At 38.3% G+C, this 24,558-nt stretch overlaps 1 protein-coding gene across 2 annotated transcripts in view; it reads right to left on the bottom strand.

Moving 5' to 3' along the window:
- Nucleotides 1–23,735, bottom strand: part of INO80 (INO80 complex ATPase subunit) — a 123,579-nt gene extending 99,844 nt beyond the window's left edge. For both annotated transcript variants that reach the window (XM_020877552.2, XM_020877551.2), the window contains exon 1: nt 23,424–23,735. The gene's annotated coding sequence lies outside the window, so the exon portion shown is untranslated. The remainder of the gene's footprint in view (nt 1–23,423) is intronic.
- Between the last annotated feature and the right edge of the window lie 823 nt (nt 23,736–24,558).

Genomic DNA, 24,558 nt, shown 5'->3' on the forward strand with positions numbered 1-24,558 from the left:
GCCACAATTAGAGAAAGCCTGTGTACAGTAATAAAGATGCAGTGCACTCAAAAATAAAAACAAATAAATAAATAAAATAAAGCAAGGGATTTCCTCGGTTGTCCAATGGCTAAGACTCTGCATTCCCAGTGCAGGGGGTCCAGATTCAAGCCCAGATCAGGGAACTAGATCCCACATGCTGCAACTAAGATCCAGCGCAGCCAAATAAAAAAAAGTAACCGTTAAAAAAAAAACTATTTAAAAAAAATAAAGCAAAACTATTTTAGATAATAATATAACACATCTAATATATATACAAATTAAAGCACATCAAGCTGCTACTTGGAAGACCTAGACAGTCATTTTTCCAAAGAAGACATATAGATGGCCAACAGGCATGTGAAAATATGCTCAACAATGCTAACTATCAAGGAAATGCAAATCAAAACTACAATGAGGTATCACTTCACACCCAACAGAATGGTCACTATCAAAAAGTCTACAAGTAATAAATGCTGAAGAGGGTATGGAGGAAAGGGAATACTTCTACTCTGCTGGTGGGAATATAAACTGGTTTATCTGCTGTGGAAAACAACATGCAGTTACCATATGATCCAGCAATACCACTCTTGGATATATACACAAAAGTGATGAAAATTCTAATTCAAAAAGATAAATGCACTCCAATGTTCATAGCACTATTCATAACAGCCAAGACATGGAAGCAACAGATGAACGGATAAAGATGTGGTATATATGTTGCAGCAACATGGATGGACCTAGAGAGTACCATACTAAGTGAAGGCAAACAGAGAAAGACAAGTATTATTTTGACATCACATACATGGAATCTAAAAAATAATACAAATGAACTTATTGACAAAACAGAAACAGACTCACAGACAAAGAAAACAAACTTATGGTTACCAAAGGGGAAAGAGGGAGGGGAATAAGTTAGGAGTGCTGAATAACAGATACACATCACTGTATTAAAATAAACAAAAAGAATTTACTGTGTTACTGAACCATTTTCTGTACACCTGAAATTAACACAATATGATTAATCATCTATCAGTTCAGATCAGTTCAGTTCAGTCGCTCAGTCATGTCCAACTCTTTGCAACCCCACGAATCGCAGCATGCCAGGCCTCCCTGTCCATCACCAACTCCCGGAGTTTACTCAAACTCATGTCCATTGAGTCGGTGATGCCATCCAGCCATCTCATCTTCTGTTGTCCCCTTCTCCTCCTGCCCCCAATCCCTCCCAGCATCAGGGTCTTTTCCAATGAGTCAACTCACCCTAATCATCTATAGTTCCATAAAAAAAGAAAAAAATTGCTGCTTGGCTCCCTCCTAAGGTTTTATTACAAAATAACTGATATTAGGCTTTACTTAATTTGCCTGATAATGATCTTAATTAAGGGACTGTGAAGGTATGACTACAAAGAAACACTAGGTAATTCAAAAGGAACTATTTCTTAAATAATTCCTTAGTATCTAGGCTGCATACTAAACATGAATTCAAAACCAGTTAAGTCGAGGAAAGATCAGTTATTTGTATGGTCTTGTAAGCTCAATGTGCCCCCTTGGGAAACCCCAATCCTATCGTCTGATTCTCCCAGTATCACCTCTGTTAGCATATCACCACTGACAGCTGAAACAACAAATATGAAACAGCACTCTCTTATTTCCACAAAACTAAAGGAGGAGGTGTATGAAGTTCTTCACAAGAAGTTTAATGATGATATCTGGAGAATCAATTAATATTTTTAAAGTGTTTGACTAGATTTTGTCATAAAATATACATAACATAAAATTTACCATTTTACTGTTAAGTAGAAAATTCAATAGCATACACAAATTAAGAACACCCTGAAAATGCTTCTAAACTTCCTGTCAGATCCATCCCCATCTTCATGTGAAGAGTGCCTTTTAAGATTCATCTAACCACAGGCTCTCACTGCAATTTCAAAGGATGAAAGAACTATTAATATATGATGTCAGAGCAATGCACCACTGAGTGACCTGGTCCATACCCTGAACTCTGGTTCTTTAACCCTGATTACCCTGAAACTTGGACTGTGATCACCCTTTAATTCCTAAATAAAGCTTGATATCCATGGTAAAGTATCTGCTTTCAAATCAAACTCACATACACCAGACTTACCTACCTATGTCCATGTATGGTCCTAGGCTGACTGCTTTGCATTCTCTAATCACTGCTATGCCTTTATGGATACTGCCTTGCCCTTATCCTATAAATAACATCTCTGTAAGATTAAGTCTCACCAAGCTGAGATGAAATCTCTCAAAGACAAAATGAGATACCCTGTTTCAGGAAACACTTTCAGATTATTCTTAGCCAAAACTTTCCTTTTCTTTGAACATCTATATGGTTATTTACAGAAAGGATGGCACTTACATGATCTTACAGTTGACTAACTGTACATACGCAAGTATGCCTTAGCTCCCTTACTAAATAAACTTGCTAAACTATTTGGGCAAAGAATCCCTATCTAATGAACCTATCTGGTTCTGATATTTAAAAATGACCATATTAATTTGCTTTTCAAAACATAGTCTTAAATGTCAAGGCTACAAAACTCTAGTTCTACTTTCTATATAAAGACAATGTGCAGTCAATGACCATAGGTCCCCACGTCCATCCTGGACACAAGACTTGCGGATAAAAGTTTAAATAAGACAAATCAAAAGATAACGAAAGTCAGGTAACAGAAACTTAAGCAGAATGGGTTCAATCATTTATTATCCTGTTGAACAACAACAGGAGAATGCATGAACTGAATGAATACCTTTCAGGGAATCCTCCATAAAATTGGTCTCTCAGGCAAGCTTAGATAAATATGGGGATAGGAGAGATCAAGGCATTACTTCTAGACAAGAAGCTGACGGACACCTGCACCAACTGCCAATTCTTAGCTGAGAATTTCCATCCTCCCCCATATGAAAGACCTAACAGGGAAAGCCATCCTATTTCTGAATAGGGGTGAGCTAACAGGCCCTGTTCAATGGTAGCCTAATCTAAGAAACCATTTTTAGTTTAGATTTTAATTTTGTTTTTTTAAGGGAAAGGGGTGAGTTCTAATCTTTATTTCTCAATAGCAATGGCAATAACATGATATATCACGACCACCTCATAAAATACTACAATTACAATTCTGGCTATTAAGTATTTGTCATAAGAACTAAACATTTAGACTTTCCATAATTTTCACTCCCAATTTCTCTTTATAAATATTGCCCCAAGTTAACTTCACACCAGTTATTTAGAGAACCATTTCCCAAAGTTTGCTTCTCTAAGTACTGGCGCAATATTAATAAATGACCATGGATATTAAAAAATACAGGGTTTCCCTGATAGCTCAGCTGGCAAAGAATCCGCCTGCAATGCAGGAGACCCAGGTTCGATTCCTGGTTCAGGAAGATCTGCTGGAGAAGGGATAAGCTACCCACTCCAGCATTCCTGGGTATCCCTGGTGGCTCAGCTGGTCAAGAATCCGCCTGCAATGTGAAAGAACTGGGTTCAATCCCTGGGTTGGCAAGATCCCCTGGAAAAGGGAAAGGCTGCCTACTCCAGTATTCTGGCCTGGAGAACTCCATGGACTATGTAGTCCATGGGGTTGCAAAGAGTCGGACATGAATGAGTGACTTTCACTTTCATTAAAAATATTATTGCATTAAAGTCAGACTTAAGATTCTTCATATTTCCAATATGCTAATGTGCTTAGTCTCTTTCCAACAGGAATTCTCAATTTATTTGACCATTTTATAGCAAAATCACTCATCAAAATGTTTAAGAGAAGACCAGATTGAGAATGACTGATTTAGTCAGATATCTCAAGACAGTTCAATCACAACTGCCTTTAAGAAGTAATTCCTGGTGGGAGCGAGGTTCAAGAAGGAGGGGAAAATACGTATGCCTATGGCTGATTCATGTTGATATATGGCAGAAACCAACACAATAGTAAAAAGCAATCCTCCAGTTAAAAATAAATATTTAAAAAGAAATAACTCCTAAATTTATCTATATTAGTACAGAAAAGGCTGAATTAAAGTACAACTCTTATGAAAGCTATACCTTTAATGCATTTTAAGGACTGAAGACAGTCTATAGCAGGTGATATAGGCTAAAGTTCTAAAAGGCCAAATATTAAGGTAACAGAACTGGATTTCCCACCTGCACTCCTCCATAACTCAGGCAATCTGTAACCCAAACCTATTATGACTGAATGTGATTTACTGAGTTCAGAGCCACAGGCTACATTAATAATCTGCAGGGCTATGGCACAAATAGCAGGATCAGGCCAAATAAATAAACTTCGTAATATTTTTAAAGATAGAAATAGACCAAAAAAAAATGGAGATGTTATTTTCACATGAATATTAAAGTCACATTTCACTCATTCAGCTATTCAATCACTGAACTCAGTGTAGAAAGTTATTTCCTTCAGAGATTTTAGTCTAACAGAGAATGTAAAGCTAGAACATAAATAACCACAATAAAAAGCATACATGGGAAGTTATTTAAGAGATGTACAGATAAAGTGCAATGGAAGTTCAGAAAAAAAACTTCCTGAACATATGAGTGTCAGATTGTGTTAAATGCTAAACAAGGAATCTGCTTGATTTACAAATATCTATAACTCTGAATTACAACAACACAAGAGAAGACATTACACATGGACATCACCAGATGGTCAACACTGAAATCAGATTGATTATATTCTTTGCAGCCAAAGATAGAGAAGCTCTATACAGTCAGCAAAAACAAGACTGGGAGCTGACTGTGGCTCCGATCAGGAACTCCTTATTGCCAAACTTAGACTTACATTCAAGAAAGTAGGGAAAACCACTAGACCATTCAGGTACGACCTAAATCAAATCCCTTATGATTATACAGTGGAAGTGACAAATAGATTCAAGGGACTAGATCTGACAGAGTGCCTGATGAACTATGGATGGAAGTTCGTGACATTGTACAGGAGACAGGGATCAAGACCATCACCAAGAAAAGAAAAAAAAATGCAAAAAAGCAAAATTGCTCTCTGAGGAGGCCTTACAAAGAGCTGTGAAAAGAAGAGAAGCAAAAAACAAAGGAGAAAAGGAAAGATATACCCATTTGAATGCAGAGTTCCAAACAATAGCAAGGAGAGATCAGTGCAAAGAAGTAGAGGAAAATAATAGAACGGGAAAGACTAGAGATCTCTTTAAGAAAATTAGAGATACCAAGGGAACATTTCATGCAAAGATGGGCTCAATACAGGACAGAAATGGCAGGGACCTAACAGAAGCAGAACATATTAAGAAGAGATTGCAAGAATAAACAGAACTGTACAAAAAAGATCTTCATGACCCAGATGATTACAATGGTGTGATCACTCAACCTAGAGCCAGACATCCTGGAATGTGAAGTCAAGTGGGCCTTAGGAAGCATCACTACAAACAAAGTTAGTGCAGGTAATGGAATTCCAGTTGAGCTATTTCCAATCCTAAAAGATGATGCTGTGAAAGTGCTGCACTCAATATGCCAGCACATTTGGAAAACTCAGCAGTGGCCACAGGCTGGAAAAGGTCAGTTTTCCAAAGAAAGGCAATGCCAAAGAATGCGCAAACTACCACACAATTGCACTCATCTCACACCCTAGTAAAGTAATGCTCAAAATTCTCCAAGCCAGGCTTCAACAATACGTGAACCGTGAATTTCCAGATGGTCAAACTGGTTTTAAAAAAGGCAGAGGAACCAGAGATCAAATTACCAACATCTGCTGGATCAACGAAGAGGCAAGAGAGTTCCAGAAAAACATCTATTTTTGCTTTATTGACCATGCCAAAGCCTTTGACTGTGTGGATCACAACAAACTATGGAAAATTCTGAAAGAGACGGGAATACCAGACCACCTGACTTGCCTCCTGAGAAATCTGTATGCAGATCAGGAAGCAACAGTTAGAATTGGACATGGAACAACAGACTGGTTCCAAATAGAAAAGGAGTACATCAAGGCTGTATATTGTCACCCTGCTTATTAAACTTATATGCAGAGTACATCATGAGGAACGCTGGGCTGGATGAAGCACAAGCTGGAATCAAGATTGCCAGGAGAAATATCACTAACCTCATGTAATGATGACACCACCCTTATGGCAGAAGGTGAAGAACTAAAGAGCGTCTTGATGAAAGTGAAAGAGAGTGAAAAAGTTGGCTTAAAGCTCAACATTCAGAAAATGAAGATCATGGCATCTGGTCCCATCAATTTATGGCAGATAGATGGGGAAACAGTGGTAGACTTCATTTTGGGGGGCTCCAAAATCACTGCAGATGATGACTGCAGCCATGAAATTAAAAGATGCTTACTTTTTGGAAGGTGTTATGACCAACCTAGGCAGCATATTAAAAAGCAGAGACATTACTTTGCTGACAAAGGTCAATCTCGTCAAGACTATGGTTTTTCTAGTAGTCATGTATGGATGTGAGAGTTGGACTATAAAGAAAGCTGAGCACGGAAGAATTGATGCTTTTGAACTGTGGTGTTGAAGACTCTTGACAGTCCCTTGGATTGCAAGGAGATCCAACCAGTCCATCCTAAAGGAAATCAGCCCTGAGTGTTCATTGGAAGGACTGATGTTAAAGCTGAAACTCCAATACTCTGGCCACCTGATGCGAAGAACTGACTCACTGGAAAAGACCGTGATGCTGAGAAAGATTGAAGGCGGGAGGAGAAGCAGACGACAGAGGATGAGATGGTTGGATGGCATCACCAACTCAATGGACATGAGCTTGAGCAAACTCTGGGAGATGGTGATGGACAGGGAGGCCTGACATGCTGTAGTCCATGTAGTTGCAAAGAGTTGGACACAACTGAGTGACTGAACTGAACTGATAACTGTGAATGAAGAAACAGCAGAGTTTAGGATATAGATCCTTCTGTACGATCTAATGAATAAAAAAAGAAAGTGTGATGAATATAATCACCTAAAATTTAATGCTTCCAACCACAAAGAAAAATCCAGGCCAATTGTCTTCACCAGTGAATTTTACCAAACATTTAAAGTAGAATTAATACCAATCCTTCACAAAGTCTTCCAGATAACAGAAAAGAAACTCTGTGACATCTGCATTACCTTGATTTTAAAACCTGGCAAAGACATCACAAGAAAACTACAGCCAGCCCTCCATATCCCAGGTAGAGCCCACAGATACAGAGGGCTGACTATTCCATTTTATAGAAGGGACCTGAACTTCCACAAATTCTGGTATTTGCAGGGGATCCTGGAATCAATCCCCCATGGGTACCAAGCAAAGACTATATAGACTAATAACCCTTTTAATATAGATACAACATCCTCAACAAGATACAGCTGACCCGTAAAGAACATGGGGATTTGGGGGCACTGATCCTCCTTGCAGTTGAAAATTCACATATCATGCAGTTCTGTGCCTAAGGTTCCATATCCACAGTTCTGCATCTATGGATTCAACCAACCACAGATGGTGCAGTATGCAGTTATTGAAAAACAATCCACATATAAGTGAGTCCATGCAGTTCAAACCCTTGTTTTTCAAGGATCAACTACATCATACATGGAATCCAACAACATATAAAAAGAATTACACACCATTACTAAAGTAGAATTTATCCTAGGAATGTAAAGTTGGTGTCATACCTGCAAATCAATGTTACACCTCATTAAAGCACAAAATTCACTTGATCATCTCAACAGAAACAGAAAAATGATTTGACAAAATTCAACACCATTTCAAAATAAAAGTCAGCAAACTAAGAACAGTCTTCACTACTGGCAGCCCAGTGTTTAAGACTCCATGCTTCCACTGCAGGGGGCACAGGTTCCATCCCTGGCTGGAGAACTAAGATCCCACAGGCCACAGAGTGCTGCCAAAAAATAACACTTTAAAAAAAAAGGTGGAGGGGGACTCCCTCAACCTGATAAAGGACCCTGACACAAAACAGAGCTAACACCATACCTAACAGGCAAAGACAGAAAGCTTCCCCTTTAAGATCAGGAACAAGACACGGCTGTCTACTTTCACAACCTCTGTTCAAAACTGGACTGAAAATTCTAGCTAGGGCAATTAGGAAAAGGAAGGAAGGGAGGGAGAGAGTGATGGCAGGTACCCAGATTCAAAAGAAAGAAGTAAAACTATATTTACAGATGACATGATCTTGTACATAAGAGTAGATAACACTAAGGAAGGCTCTAAAAAATGATTAGAACTAATAAACAAGCTCAGTTATCTTGTAGGATACAAGATCAAAATACAAAAATCAATTATATTTTTACATACTGGCAACGAACAATCTGAAAGAAAAACTAAGAAAATAATTCCACTTATATTATCATCAAAAAGAACAAACCCTTAACCAAAGAACTGCAAGACACTGTTGAAAGAAATTAAAAGAACTAAAAAAATGACAATATCCCACAGTTCATGGATCAAATGATTTAACATTTTTAACATGTCAACAATACACAGATGAAATTTAATTCCTATCAAAAATCCAAGCTGCCTTTTTCGAAGAAATAAGACAAGCTGATTCTAAAATTCAGGGAATTCCCTGGTGATCCAGTGGTTAGGACTCAACACTTTCACTGCTGTGGTCCAGGTTTCATTGCTGGTTAGGGAACTAAGATCCTGTAAGCCACAGTGCAGCCAAAAAAGTAAATAAAAAGTAAAATAAAATTCATATGGAAATGTAAGGGACCTAGGACAGCCAAAATAGTCTTTAAAATGACAAAGTTGGAGAATTCATACTTTGATTTAAAAATTAACGACACAGCTGAAGTAATTATTAAGCTATATGGTGCTGACATAAGGTGAGAAACATAGATCAATGGAACAACTGAGAGTCCAGAAATAAACCCTTACATTTAGAGTCAACTGATGTCCAACAAGGGTGTCAAGATAATCCAGTGGGGAAAGACCAGCCTTTTGAACAAATGGTGCAATGACAACTGTACAGCAACGTACAAAAGAATGAAGTTGGAACTCTTCCTTACACTACACACAAAAAATTAACTCAAAAGAGATCACAAAGCTAAATTTAAGAGCTGAAAGTACAAAACTCTTAGAAGAAAACATTAGAAAAAAATCTTCATGACCTTGGATTAGGTAACAGTTTCTTAGATAATATACCAAGAGCAACACAACAAAAGGAAAAACAGAAGTCCAAAAAGATAAATTAGACTTATCATCTTTAGTGCTTTAAAGGATACTATCAAGAAATTGAAAATTCACTAATAGGAGAAAATACTTACAAATCATATATCTGATAAGGAATTGATTGACATCCAGAATATTTTACAAAGCTCTTAAAACACAGTAATAAAAAGGTACTTAAATTAAAAATGGACAAAGAGGACTTTGCTGGCAGTCCAGTGGTTAAGACTCTGCACTTCCAGTGCAGTGGATGCAGGTTTCATTCCTGGTCAGGAAAATAGGAATATTCCCCATGCTGTCTGGCAAAAACAATTTTTTTAATTAATTAAAAATGGGAAAAGGATGTGAATAAATATTCTTCCCAAGGGGATATTTCAATGGCTAAAAGTACATGAAAAGATGCTTCAACATCATTAGAGATCAGGAAAATACAGAGCAAATCCACAATAAAACCCACATGGATGATTATAATAGAAAAGACAGACAGTAACAAGTGTTGGCAAAGATATACAGAAACTGGAACCTTCATAAACTGCTAGCAGGAATGTAAAATGGTGCAGCCATTTAGGAAATGTCTGACAATTTTTCAAGTAGTTGAACATATGTTTACCTTTGTCCCAGCAAATCCACTTCTAGGTATACCCAAGAGAAATGAAAATATATGTCTGCAAAAAAAGACTAGAATCTTCATACTAATATTCACAACAGCCAAAAGGTGGAAACAACACTAATGTCCATCAACTGGATAAATGGATAAATAAAATGTGGTATATCCAAACAATGGAATATTAATTGGCATTAGAAAGAGTCGGAATAAGTACTAACAGACACTGTAACACAGATGAACTTTAAAAACATTATATACTAAGTAAACAAGCCAGTCAACAAAGCCCTTGTATTGTTTGATTAATTTATGAGGTATCCAGAACGGGAGCTCCACAGGAAACAAAAAATGATCAGTGACTGTATGGAACAGGGTTAAGTAGGGGCTTCTCTGGTGGCTCAGTGGTAAAGAATTCACCAGCCAAAGCAGGAGGCACAAGAGACACAAGTTCAATCCCTGGCTCGGGAAGATTCCCCTGGAGAAGGAAATGGCAACCCACTCCAGTATTCTTGCCTGACTTTTTCCATGGATAGAGGAGCCTGCCGGGATATAGTCCATGGGGTCTCAAAAGAGTCAGATACTACCTAGTGACTAAACAGCAAGTGGGGAATGGAATGTGACTGCTAATAAACAGAGGTTTCTTTGGGAGCTGATGAAAAGGTTCTGACCCTGAGGTGACTATTGCCAACTCTGTGAATATATTAAAACCAATGAATACACTAAAATTATATACATTTTAAATGGTTACTTTTATCAACCAGAAATTATATCTCAATAAATGTTACAAAGTGTCATTTCTGCACAGAAAAAAAGTTTAAAAATAAGCAAAAATTATTTGCAACACTATACAAATTTAAATATCATATGGAGGATTCTTATAAAATTCTAACAGTAGTATAATACCTCCAGCACACAGAACCTACTGGATAATTTTGCTTAGAAAGAATGTTACTATTATTATCCCACTTACAGGTAAGGAACCAAAGTCTTACACGTTCAGTAACTAACCTGCTCAAGTTCATACCACTTTAATAGGGAATGTGGATCTGAATCCAAACAATCTGACTCCTGAGTCCTCACCTTGAACTAGAAGACTATAAGACTAGAAACTTATTATATAAAGGCAATCATACCGCATGGGGTCACAAAGAGTCGGACACAACTGAGTGACTGAACAATAACAAATACTGTATATATATTTTTGTATCTGAATTCTTCGAGGTTTTTTAAGTATGTTTCTGAGATTCATCCATGTTACTACATACAGTTCAGTCCTTTTTGTTGCTGAATCAGATTCCATTACAAGAATGAATATAATCAGAATTTATCTATTCACTTGTTGATGGATATTTGGGTTTTCATTTCTCTTTGGGTAAATTCTGAGGAATAGGCCTCCTAGGTTATAGGTAAGTATATGCTTATCCTTAAAAGAAACCACCAAACAACTTTCCAAAGTTGTTCTACTATTTTACACTCCCCGCCCCCCAACAATGAATAAGAGTTCTAGTTGTTTCCCATCTTTGTCAACACTTTGTATTATAACATCATCTCACTGTGGTTTTAATTCGTACATCCCTGATGACTGTTGAGTACCTTTTCATACACTTAATGGCCATTTGTATAAATTCCTTTGTGAAATGTCTTTTAAAAGTTTTTCAATCACATTTCAGAAAATTTCAGTCTTTTTATTACTGAGTTATGTAAGTTCTTGATAGATCACAGATATAATTCTTTTGTCAGATATATGTATTACTATAACATCCTTCATCTACATTCTCTAATTCATCTAAAGATTTCTCAATCAAATCCCAGTTTTTGAAGAGACTGACAAGCTCAGTCTAAATTTTATATGGAACTACAAAGGATGCAGAATAGTCCAAACAATTTTAGAGAAGATGGCTAAAGTTGGGAGTTCACTGAAACTTTCAGTTAAGTCTTGAAATCAGTGTAATCAGATGGTGCCGCATTGGCAGAGGATAGACAAATCAACAGTACAGAATAAGAGTTCAGAAAGAGATCCATACTTACACAGTCACACTGTTCTTGTCAAAGGCACTAAAAAATTCAATAGGGAAAGGAAGGTTTTTTTTGACAAATGGTACTGGAACAACTGGAGATCTATATGGAGGAGGGTGAGGGAGGAGAGATTGAACTTCAAACACCTACACTTCATATCATACACCAAAGCGATGTGAGAGACAAATCAGACTTAAATAAAAAGTTAAAATGATAAAGCTTCTAAAAGAAAACATAAGAACATATCCTTGTGATTTTGGAGTAGGTAAAAATTTAATAGATAGGACACACAGGAAGTACTAAATACAAAAGAAAATACTGATAAACTGACTTCATCAAAATTAAAAACTTCTGCATTTAAAAAAACGAGTTAGTCCTTCTTTGCTTGGTTTCAGTCCTTCTTTGCTTGGTTTCATTCTTTATTAGTTTGCAACAGTATTTAAAAAAAAAATCAGTCTGCAGAGAAAGGCTATTACTGCAAATTATATGTAATCAGATGCAGTGGCCCTCTTTGCCATATCCACACCAAATAAAGGTACAAATTCCCTCTAACACAAAAGCCTTACCAGGATTCTCATGTAAGTCTGTTGGGTTCCAAGGCCACTCAGAATTACTCTAGAAGATCCTCATTACACTTTCCCTTTTGCTCTTCAGATTAGGATTCAATTTCTAGCCACTGCCCTTAAGGTGTTTTTTATATTTCTCCAGTACCAGGTAACACAGACACTAAAAGTTCCCATTAACATATGCAATGCTTAACCAGTATTCCTTACTGTTAAAATATCTTCCCTAACTGTCCAATATTTTACAGGTAGCAACAATTTACTATATACTTATACTGTAGACATATACAGTATACTTAAGTACTGTATACTTATACTGTATACTGTATAACCAGTATTCCTTACTGTTAAAATATCTTCCCTAACTCTCCAATATTTTACAGGCAGCAACAATTTACTGTATACTTAAATGGGCCAACAAAGTAACTCCCATTTCTCTTAGTTCTCTTAGTTGGATCTGCTATCATTGTGATTGTTCTTTACCCAAGGTCTTTCTGTATTACCCTATTATCTGTTGTTTACTAAGTAAGAAATCATATGCAATATCAGAAGTAGTTGGAAGTTTAGGACCTGAATACTCCCCTCTTTGGTTCACAATGTGGATCCTTGTACTAATGCACAAAGTACAACAAAAACTGCTTTTCTTTAGTTTCCTTTTTAAACATTCACAAATAATTTAAATGGATTAAATTTGCAGAATATAAAAAATATGGGGAAAATAATCCAAAGTCCAAAATACATATCTGTACAACATACTGATAAGAAATTTAATAAAATTCTCATTTAAATCAGTTTTTCCCTACCCAATAAAACGTCTTTGTATCATTCCATTTAGCTGAAATGACGATTACCATCAACTTCTTTCCATTACTATTATTATATAGTTTATATTTTATAAACTATTAAAACCTATTAAAATATCATTTAGCAATTCTACAAAAAATAATCGGGGTAAAATTTTTTTCTCATGAATGTTTTCAAAGAGTAAGAGTAATTAGGTTCTATAGGCATTTATTTCCTGCCCACCATAATTATACAACTTTAACAAAAAATAGTCAATGGTTCAACCAAAAAACATTTCTGCATTCACTGAAACGTTTCACATAACTTTAACCATAAAAAAAAACTTTCAAAGCCAGCCTCAGTGGGAAGTAAAACTCTTATTATGGTGTGATGAGAGGAGGACAAGGGACCTATAACTGAATAAGAGCACCCTAGTGTGAGGGGCTTTTCTGTCCTAGGTGCTTTAATAACACTAGCTCGTTTAATCCTCATAGTAATTTAACCTGTATTCCCATTTTAGTTAGGTTAAATAACTTGCCCGAGCTAGAATTAGAACTCAGATGTATCACCCCAGTGACTCAAAAGCCCCAATTTTTTACCACCCAAATCTTTGCCACAGACTCTGCTATGATAAAACAACAGAGAGACAAGAGTGATCCTGTGAGTGGGTCTGCCCATGACAGTTCAATTTTATGCCTGTTGTCTGAAACATGATTACCAACATTCTCTCCTCACTTCCAAAAGTATCCACTTTTGAACAGTATTTGGTCACTCTACACATGGCAAGTTAAGAGGAAAATAAATCATTAGGTACTCTTTAAATATTCTAGTTGAACCTAAACTTTCCATTCAAACCACTGAATATGCACTAAAAAGTTAAAAGAAGCCACTATGTCCCAGAACTGAACTAAACAGGAGGGAAAAACCTTGTCCTCCAAGAGCACAGGCTGACAGAGCCCTCTACATAGGCTGACAGGAAGGCCAGAAAGCACCTGCTCACCCAAAGGAACAGTTCGTACTATAAGAGCATAGGAGTGATTTAATAAACCTAGGGTTCCCCAAATCAAAGTTTGAGAGACAAAAATTGCACCTGCATGGGGTTTTTTTTGGGGGGGGCAGGAGGGGGAACTGGGGAGAGGACGGTTCTTGCCACTCGGCTTTCGGAATCTGAGTTCCTCAACGAGGGATGGTCCTTGGGCCACAACAATGGAAGCGCAGTCCTAATCTCCCAACCACTGGAAAGCCAGGGAACTCCCTACATATGCACTTTAAATGGAATGAAGAACTCCTGGCTAAAAAATTATGGCCCTTCCAGAGAGTTCTAAAATGGAAAAGAGAAAATACTTGGCTTATCTTATAGGTATATTGTGAGAAAGAAAAAGCACTTTTCCATGTTTACGTTTCCCTACTTTTGCTCCTCAATAAAATCAGAATATATACTAAAATGAAGTGTCTTTTCAAGGATGACGTCAAATTACAATGCATTTGCTTTCTTCTAGGTAAAGAATCATTTCAGCTTCCTAGAATAGCATCTTCATCAAGACAGGGAACAAACTGCATTTTTATCAGAATAATGAAAGACGTAAATCACTAGCACAACTGACTATAGGGAGTTCTGTGATATACACAGACATGACATCTGGTCAAACAAGTTTTAATCCCCGTTAATTAAAAATTAATTAGAGTCAAAATCAAAAAAATCCAAAAGGGAGGAAATGCTTCCTGAGGTAGCCAGTGGACCTTTCACATGGTAATTTTTTTTTTAAATTGTTTTATGTTAGGCTATGTTAGAGGTCCCTAGTAGATTTCACAAGTCTTCTGGTGAAAAGAACCCAAACTAAATTAATGACAACATATCAAATTAAAAATTTGAAAACAAAGCTAAAGATTCCTCTTATTGAAGAATTAGTGACTTTAACAACTTTCACAGCTAAATTCATGAAAACACTTACCTTTTTCAGGGAGTGAGATAGCTGACAAATATATGCACCAGTAAAAGGGAAATTAAAGAACTGAATCCACAGCCCCAAAATCTTGAGCAATTCGGTTTATTTCTCATCAAAGGGAAGTTAACATTAGTTTACTTAATAGATATTTGCGAAAAATAGAGATTCTCATAAAGAGCTGCAATAACTTAGTTATCAGTTCCATATAGTTAACTGTCCATTATTACAAAATAGTGGGAGCTTATTATTGAGAATAAAAGGTAAGAGACATTCATAATCAGTCAATATTATAAAACTGACTTTTCTATTTAGTTTTCCTGTACTAAAAGTCAGTTTTCATTTTGGGGGTGAATACAGTAACTAGTGTGGGTCGTAACACAGAACTGTGTAAAACTGTCTTCACCAAAGTCAGTCTGAGAAATCAAAGTTCAGGTAATTCATCTTGGCAATGAACCATCTGTAAACAAGCATGAGGTGAACTGTATACTAAACAGCTCTTGCTTTTCAACTGTATTTCAGTCACTTAAGTAAATATGATGTTTTTATTAACACCAAATATAATTACTTTCATTATCTTCATTTTATAATATACACAGATATTATAAACAAGGCAAGTATGTTTACACCAAACTAGGTGTCCAATAAACACTTTTTTAACTATTCAAGAAGCTTGGGGGTGAGGGAACTTCATCACAAAGAATTCCAATTGAGAATTCAAATATTTTATTTTGTTGCATCAAATGCAATAAGACTATGTACACACATTCTACTGGGAACCAGATGCCATTTTATTTGCATATGCACTTCATATATACATTCACATATTTAATTCTTTTATGACATAGACAACACTATAATCCTTATTTTACAGACAAAAAAAAAACTTAAGCTTAAGGTCTCCCCTAAGGTCACACAGCCAAAAGTGACAGAGCCAGGACTGGAATCCAACAAGTCTGACTCCAAACTCCCACATATTTAACTATTCCAATATTGTCTGAAGGACCTCCAACAAGCAGAGGCTCCAAGGGCATAAAGCCATGCTAATGAAGTATTCCAAGCAGTATATTCATTTATTCAATCATTTATTTAGACCAATATAGAGTCATAAATATTGATTTTATGTTATGGGTTATAATCCAATGTTGCTTTATTTTGCTGCTCAAATCGTTGCGTTTTGGCCACTGGGAGCTTTTTCAGTTGGCCCTGTGCTCCTCTGACATATCCTCATCAGTGTGGAATGGTGGCGGTGGGAGCTGTAGCACTTCCTTACCTTCTTGCACAAGATGCTCCAGGCTCATCTTGTAGATTTCCTGTATTAAACCTAGAGTTAGCTATTTCTCCAAGGAGCTCCAGTTCCTTTTATTACATAATGGTATAAGAAAACAAGATGTGGGTACTAGGTGTGCTCCTAGGTTTTTAACCTTCTCTGCACAGAGCACAGGAATATACCTATGTGTATATAAACCTGTGTTATATATGTGCCTCTAAAAATTTCTATATGCAACCACCTATATCTATATCAAGCTAAATACGGATTCATACTGATGACTCCAACTTTAATCTATCACCACAAGGATTACACTAGCCTCCTCCCCTTGATTATCTGTAAATTCTTACTCTGACAGTAGTCTGTCTCCCACCATTCATTTACTTAATTGTTTAATTGCACTCTCTCTGTATTTCAGTATCACGATTAAGTGGTAATCTCATAGAACACAACTGTAACAATTAGACTACAGTGCTCATAAGCAGTTCCTTAAGGGCCCACTCATTTTCAAGGTTACTCAGGTTAGCACGTCCCTCCTCCTAATTTTAATAAGGTGGTTTCATACATTTATAATATTAGTATATTCTCCTTTCACAATCCACATTCCTTCCTGGAATCCTTCAACCTCCGAAATGATTTCCGTTTGATTTGGACATATTGGAAGTTTACTCTGTGCTATAAAGGCCCTGCAAGTTTGGCAAATGCATAATGTCATGCATCCACCACTACTGTAGTCAACAGAATAATTTTATCAAGCAGTATTTTAAATGAATCAAATGGTATTACAATCCTCTATGGAAGCAGCATGGTTCGGTAGAAAGAGAAGGTGAAGTCAAGAACTTTAAGTTTAATGCTACTGACAAGCCATACTGACATTAAGAATAACAGCTATCCTTTCAGGGTCCCAAGAGTCTCACTGTAAAATGAGGGAGTTTCAACTAGATGACAATAATTTATAGCATTTATTAAACACTTGGTGTCAGGGATGATGCTAAGCACTTCACATGGATTATTTCATTTATTTCTAACAACTCTACATATAAAGTAAATACTTTTATGTATTATCCCTATTGAAATGATGGAATTAAAAGCTTAATATTAACTAGCATAAGATCACCTAGCCAGAGAGTTAGAGCCAAGACTCTAGAACAGGAATTGGCATGCCCTGCATGTCAAACCCAGCCTGCTGCCCACTTTTATAAATCCTGACAGATAAGAATGGTTTTTACTTTTTGAAGTAACTGGGGAAAATTCAGGACACATGAAAATTATATGAAATTACAATTTCAGTGCCCATAAAGTTTTACTGGAAAATAGCCCCACTCATTTATTTACATATTGACTATGGCTGCTTTCACAATAGCAGACATGAGTAGCTGAGACAGAGAAAGCATGACCAGCAAAGCCTAAGATTTATTATTTGACCCTTTACAGAAAACCTTTCCCAAGCCCTACTGTAGAGTCTGGCTTACTATTATTTTCTAAGAATCATTCTAAAAAAGGCAAATTACCACCAACATTAGAATGACAACCTGGACAGAAATATTTTAGACCCTGAACTAAAAAGTTTAATGCTGTAAAACATCATCTCTTTGAGCTATAATTTTAAACAGAAAGATATTTCTATCTACTGGTATTCATTACATAAACACAATATCAATGCATTGTAAAGATTTTCTTTTTTAGATTTTCTTTACTGATGTATTTTTACCTGTTATCTAAACAAAGATGAGAGATATTTTCTATTCATAATAAAAAGTTTCTTATTTCAATACTTTACAAACTAAAAGTCTAGATTAAACTGTCAAAACAAAATGGTACTTACAATTATAGCTAACGCTTGTTGAGAGCACCCTTTGCCAGGCTCCACTGTAGGAATTTTTAGGTCTCTGTGAGCAAGTGAGTGAGTGAAGTAGGTATTTCTATTATCTTAATTTAAAAGATGAATAAACTGAGGCTCAAACAGCTTTCCAGAGGCAACACAGTTAATAAGAGCTAAAATTTGAACCCAGGTCACCTGGCTCTAGGATCTAAAAGGGGTCTGGCTATACTACAAGGCCACTGGATGACAATGCTTCTGTTAACAAGGCAGATTAGAACCTTTAAACAAATGAAAAGAAAGTTTCACTATATTAAACAAAAAAACCTAAGTACTAGTAATTTATATCAGCACCTCAAGAGAAACATTTAGGTTTATACTTTTACACTTATCCATGGCACCCTAGGGCTTCCCTGGTGACTAGTAGTAAAGAATCCACCTGCCAATGTAGAAGATGTGGGTTCAATCCCTGGGTCAAGAAGATCCTCTGGAGAAGGAAATGGCAACCCACTCCAATATTCCTCCTTGGGAAATCCCATGGACAGAGAAGCCTGGAAGGCTATAGTCCATGGCATTGCAAAAGAGTCAGACACGGCTTAGTGACTAAACAACAAATAAAAAATGGCATCCTAAGACTTTGTACAATTCTGTTTCTCTTTGCAGAGCCCCTCTGTATGCTCCACACATAAACATGTTGTTCAGAAACTAAGTCAAGTACGATTCTTTTGCGATCCCATGGACTGTAGCCCACTAGGATCCTCTGGCCATGGGATTTCCCAGGCAAGAAGACTGGAGTGGGCTGCCATTTCCTTCTCCAATATATATACATACAATTGGATTAATTCACTTTACACACCCAACAGAGTCTTACCACAGGCCCTGAGTGTGGCAGATGCTCAACAAATCACTGTTGGGCAGATCAAAGCACATTCAATATGTGTTCAGTAAATAAATATTGAGTGAATGAATGAAAAGAATAAGGAGTTTCATAAACCATTAGGTTCAAGTATCATTAAATGGTTGTTGACCTGAAATGAACTAGGGATGGAAAAGTCTCTGGCTTTGTAATATTTAAATTGGGTCTGGTCTGTTCATGAGCTTTAACCACTTTCTGTGTTATTAAGTTTCATAAACAAACCACTCATTATACACCTATCTAACAATATTCATCTTTCAAGCTAGTTCTAATTTTCCAGATTAACAATTTAATAACAGTCTATCTCAGTCTTCTTCACTCCATTGTGAAGTTAAATTTATCCTCATATGAAAGTCTCACTGTTGCCTTCATTATTTATACTGGAAATTTCCCTCCTGCTTAATTTGTTCTTCTTTGAGGTGTAATAATTTAAGTCTAAGAGTGAATGCATTGTGGTTTTCTACCAAGATAACACAAATACAGTCCATTTCTAAATTATTTTTCATCTCTCTCAGGAGTGACTTTTTTAAACATTTATTTATTTACTTATTAGACACACCGTAAGACATGCGGGATCTTAGCTCCCAAAGAATTGGACCTGTGCCTCCTGCAGTGAAGCATGAAGTCTTCTGGACCAACAGGGAAGTTCCAGGAGTGACAAATAGGTTGACAGCCTTTCTGGTAATATTCAGACAACAATCTCAGAGATAAACTGACCACGTGGCCTAGCATTCCTTTTACCATATTGATGTTCTCTAGCCATTTTTCTGTTCATGCACAAGGAATGAAAGATTTACCCAGTTTATCTTCCTCAGTTAACTAACTTCTTGCCCAGAAGGGTAGCTGTCACATGCAAGCCCAAAGGCAGCTTATCTGTTTATAAGAAATATGAATCATTTTAGTACCAGTACAAAAAGGTGAACACTATACATGAATACCCTGAGAAAACCCTATATGCCATCCATGTTCTTTCCTACTGAGTAAGTTTCCTCTTCCAAATCAAAACTAAATGTATGTTAAAGTTTTTGATATGTTCTTCAAAGGTGAAAATAAACTAACATTTCTCAATATGCTGTCTTATAGTTGATATGTCATTTAATCTCAGAAGTGAAAATTATTTTACCTGTTTTACAAATACGGAGAACTGAAACAAAAAGTTCACGGACTTATTCAGTGCTACGCGGGACTCAAACCCAAGTCTTTTTAAGTTCAAAACCAATGTCTTTCTATTATATAACCATGTCTCTCTTCAGCTAAGTTATCACTCACTTTTCCCCTAAAAAGTCCTGTTCACATGAATGCAAATTTGAGCCAACAATCCTTCTACTTCTTAAAAAAAAAAAAAAAAAAATTACTGGTTTGATGCATATAAAATGACTTAGCTACATGTTGGACTCTCCAGGGCAAAGGCTCTTTAGGCTCTTTAAACTAGGGCCAAAAATAAAAAAATTAAAAAAAATAAACTAGGGCCCAAGAAGTTGGATGGAAAAAAATGTACATCCTTATTTTCACTAACCTATAACTGAAATTAACAGTTTCTTCAATTCTGAATGTAGTTCCTGTAGCATACCACAGTGGTATTAGCAGGACAAACACTAGCTGTTAAAACGTGAATTATATTTTATACATTTGAAAAGTCAAATTCTGAGAAGGGGTTCACAGGTTTCTTTAGACAATAAAGGGGTTCAAAGCACATAAATAATGTAAGGATACTGCTCTGACGCCATCACACAGTTACCAAAGCTTGGTAATGAAGGTTTACAAAGGCATGTCACACAGCTTACTCATTGTCTTTTAGTCAGTTTAATATACGGGGAATTCCCTGGCGGTCTAGTGGTTAGGACTCTGCTTTCACAGTCAAGGGCTCAGGTTCAGTCCCTGGCTGGGGAACTAAAATACCACAAGATGCATGCCAAATTTTAAAGAAAAAAAGGGACAGCATTTAGTCCCAGTGATTTTTTTCACATCTAATTTGTCAATGACGTTGGCTATTACTAATATCCTACTTCTGACCTAACACATATGGAAATCTCTCTTACGTACTTACAAAACCCAGGCATTAAACTTCTTTGTGACCAACTTTTCAACTCTAAGCAAACCTACTGTACTACAATTAGCAAGCGAATCCAGTGCTTCTACAACTGAAATTTCTCATTTAATACACAGCCATGGTTCAAATGTTTAGGTCCCTTCACTCCCCCAACTCATATGCTGAAATCCTAACTGCCAAGGTGACGGTGTGAGGTGGAACAGGAGCCCCGGTGATTAGATCAGTGCCCATATAAGGTATTTAGTAAGTATCAACGACTACGCGCTTCTCAGTCTTCTGCAGGCTACGACCTAGTGTATCAAAATCCATGTGCTTAAGAAGCAAACCTGTCACCAGCTCCACTTATTTTCCTACACAAATTCAAAGTTTCCTATTAATCTTATCCAATTCCTACCAATCTTATCCAAATCTTATCCACTCTAAAACTCAATGCATCCCAGCATTTGTATTTTGTGTGAACTTTATGTTGACGTGTTAAATCCCCAAGCCAGTTTTAACCTTGTGGGCAGAAAAGATGCCTATTAGTCCTCTCCTAGTCCTATGTCTACACAAGTTAACAACAGTCTAAAACTGTTTAAGGATACCTTCCCTTGGTAGTACCATGACAAACTTTCACTAAGTGAAATTATAACATCACAGTTTAGGGTCTGTAGCTGAGACAGAATCACATTTGTACCTTGATGTACTCAAAATGTTTTTATTAGTCATAAAATTTCTAATCATATTTGTGCTCTTAACATTAGTTTTTTCCTATTAAAAAACACAGACCTTTAAAAATTGATTTGGATTCTTCTGAAACAAATTGTAGAGGAAAAGAACATAGTAAACTAAAACAACGGAATTTAACTCTTAAAAATACAAATTTATTTTAGAATCTAGTTAAGTATGTGACTTTTATCATATATAATAACCAAATAAATGTTTTATAGGAAGAGCTTGAGAATTTCAAGAATAAAACACAACAAGAATTGGAACACTAATTGGCAACAAAAAGAAACAAAGTCCTGATACATGCTGCAACATGAAAGAGCCTTGAAAACATGGTTAAGTGAAAGAAGATAGCCACAAAAGGACACATATTGTATGATTCTGTTTATATGAAATATCCAGAGTAGGCAAATCTACAAAAACAGAAAAGAGATTAGTGATTGCTAGGGGTTGGGTGAAGAGAAGGGAGTAACTGCTAAGGGGGCTTCTTTTTGGAGTGATCAGTTAGTTAAGATAATGCACTGTGCTAGCTATACAACTCGATTCGTAGGCTAAAAATCATGGAACTGTACACTTTTAAAAGGCGGAGCTTTTTGGTATGTGAATTATATCTCAGTAAAGGTGTTACTTTAAAAATGAATAACAAAAAGCCGCCACTTGTAAACCACAGTGAAAATTCCTTTTGGGAAAGGAAATCATGAAAGTCACTGATTGGAAAAGTAAGCTGGTTACCTGAGATGTTAACAAAGTCAACCACCTCATTTCTTCTTCCATTCTACCAACAAGTACACGAACATACAACTAGACAGTGTTTGAATCAAAGAATTCGGCAGAGCTGGCTGTTAAACTAAAATAGTGAGTGCCTTCTTAGAACCTCTCTCACTCCTAAACTGTAGGGGGCTTCCACCCTCGCTGATTACGGAAGTAGTAGTTTTCAACAGCGACCTCAAGAAGGAACGTCAAATTGGATGACACTTGCCTAGACGCCCTACAAAGGCCAAAAAGCCTAGAAGGGGTGACACCTACACACTCCTAAGTGTGCGCACGTGTTAGGCTGCATCTAGCCAACATCAACAAGCAAAATGGACCATTCACCCAGATCCCAGCTCGCACCCAAAAACTGACATACTATCCAGCCCTTGGAGCTCATCTGTTTAAAAGGACAGATACAGCAGTCCACACCGGGTTCCCACTCGAGCCCAACCAGCCCCCGCCCTGCCCCACCCCACCCCCAAACCCACACACGTGTTAGCCGACACCGCCCCACCGGGTCCCACGTGCACCTGGTCTAACACACTCCTCACGTGTGGGCGCCCCATGGGCTTTCTCGGCTGGCCGAGGTCACCGCGTGACCCCGGGTCTCCAGAGGTAGGAGAGAGTAAGAACAAGGCCGAGATCCCTGAGGTCCCAACCCTGCGAGGAGTGTCCACACCCATCCTCCCTACTAACCCCAACAAATCCCAGGGCCGGGGGCGACGGCCCCTTTAAGACGCGGCCCAGTCGTCGCCCAGAGAGGGGCGCAACGGGGCCTACACAACCCCCCCTCCGTTCGTCCGCCCACGTCTAGTCGCCTCACCTCGGGCCGCCGGGCCCCGCCGCCGCGGCGGCGGCGGAGGGGGGGCGGGGTGCGGGCGGGGTCCGGAGGGGGGGGTCGCCCCGCCGACGGTGGAGCCGCGGTTCGCTCTCTGAGGCCGTGGGACGGTGACTGCGTTGGGCGTGGACGCTCCTAGCTCGCTCCTTCGGCGGCTCCTGGGACCCCAAGATGGCGGCGGCGCTGAGGCGGCTGCGGGCGCTGGGCCGGCGGCGGCGGCGGCCACTTTCACTCACTGAGAGGAGCGGAGCAGGGACACGGGGAGCCATGGCGGGGGGGAGGAGAGGCGCCATAGCCAGGCCAGAACAATCGAGCCGCTACTCAGTAGGCTTACCCCCGCCCCGCCCACGCTCACTGCTCGTCGCCAGCCCGTGGCCGTCCGCAGAGCCGCTGCCGTCGGCCTCGTGCAGCTCGCACCCCGCCGCTGCCGCCTGACGCCCCGCGCCGACCGGGGTTCGGGGGAAGACCCTGATCCATGCCATCTGATGGCAGATTGGTCGGGGCTGGGACTGGCGAAGATTGCCGAAAGGCGGCGGGGAGGAGGAGGAGGATGTCATCGCTAGAGTGAGCAAGCAGATCTCGCGGGAGCAAATGTCGCGAGACCTCTCTGATCTGCAACCGCCAAAGAAAGGTTACTTTTCCCGGAAGTAACGTCAGTCCAAACGGCCCGGGATCCTGGGAATGTTTGTTGCTGCAGATGGAAGTGGGAGGGTACTTGTGATTAGTTTGTTAACGGCTACCAAACACTGCTCAGTTCACTTGAGGAAATGTGTAGGCTGAGGTGTTATATTTTACATTGTTTTTGGTCCCTTTGGGCAGGGTTGTATATTGTGGGGAAGGCCCTGCTCTGTAGGAACACTCTTAACACAGTAGTTTGGGGCTCCACTTTGGGCTCAGCAACCAAAACTGCGATGCTGTGGCACTGTTGGGCAAGGTACCTAAGTGAAGGCTTTAGGATTCAAGCACTTGGGAATACACAGACCCGTCATCAGAAATGTCTCCGTATTCTAACACCCACCCAATGAGCCTCCGAAAAGGGAGTAATTTACCTGTCTCTGCCAACTCAACAGTTTGCACCCTCTGCTGCCCACATTTACTAAAATTAATGCAACTCAGTTAC

Source organism: Odocoileus virginianus, chromosome 6 (assembly GCF_023699985.2).
Source record: "Odocoileus virginianus isolate 20LAN1187 ecotype Illinois chromosome 6, Ovbor_1.2, whole genome shotgun sequence".
In the NCBI taxonomy this organism is placed as follows: Eukaryota; Metazoa; Chordata; class Mammalia; order Artiodactyla; family Cervidae; genus Odocoileus; species Odocoileus virginianus.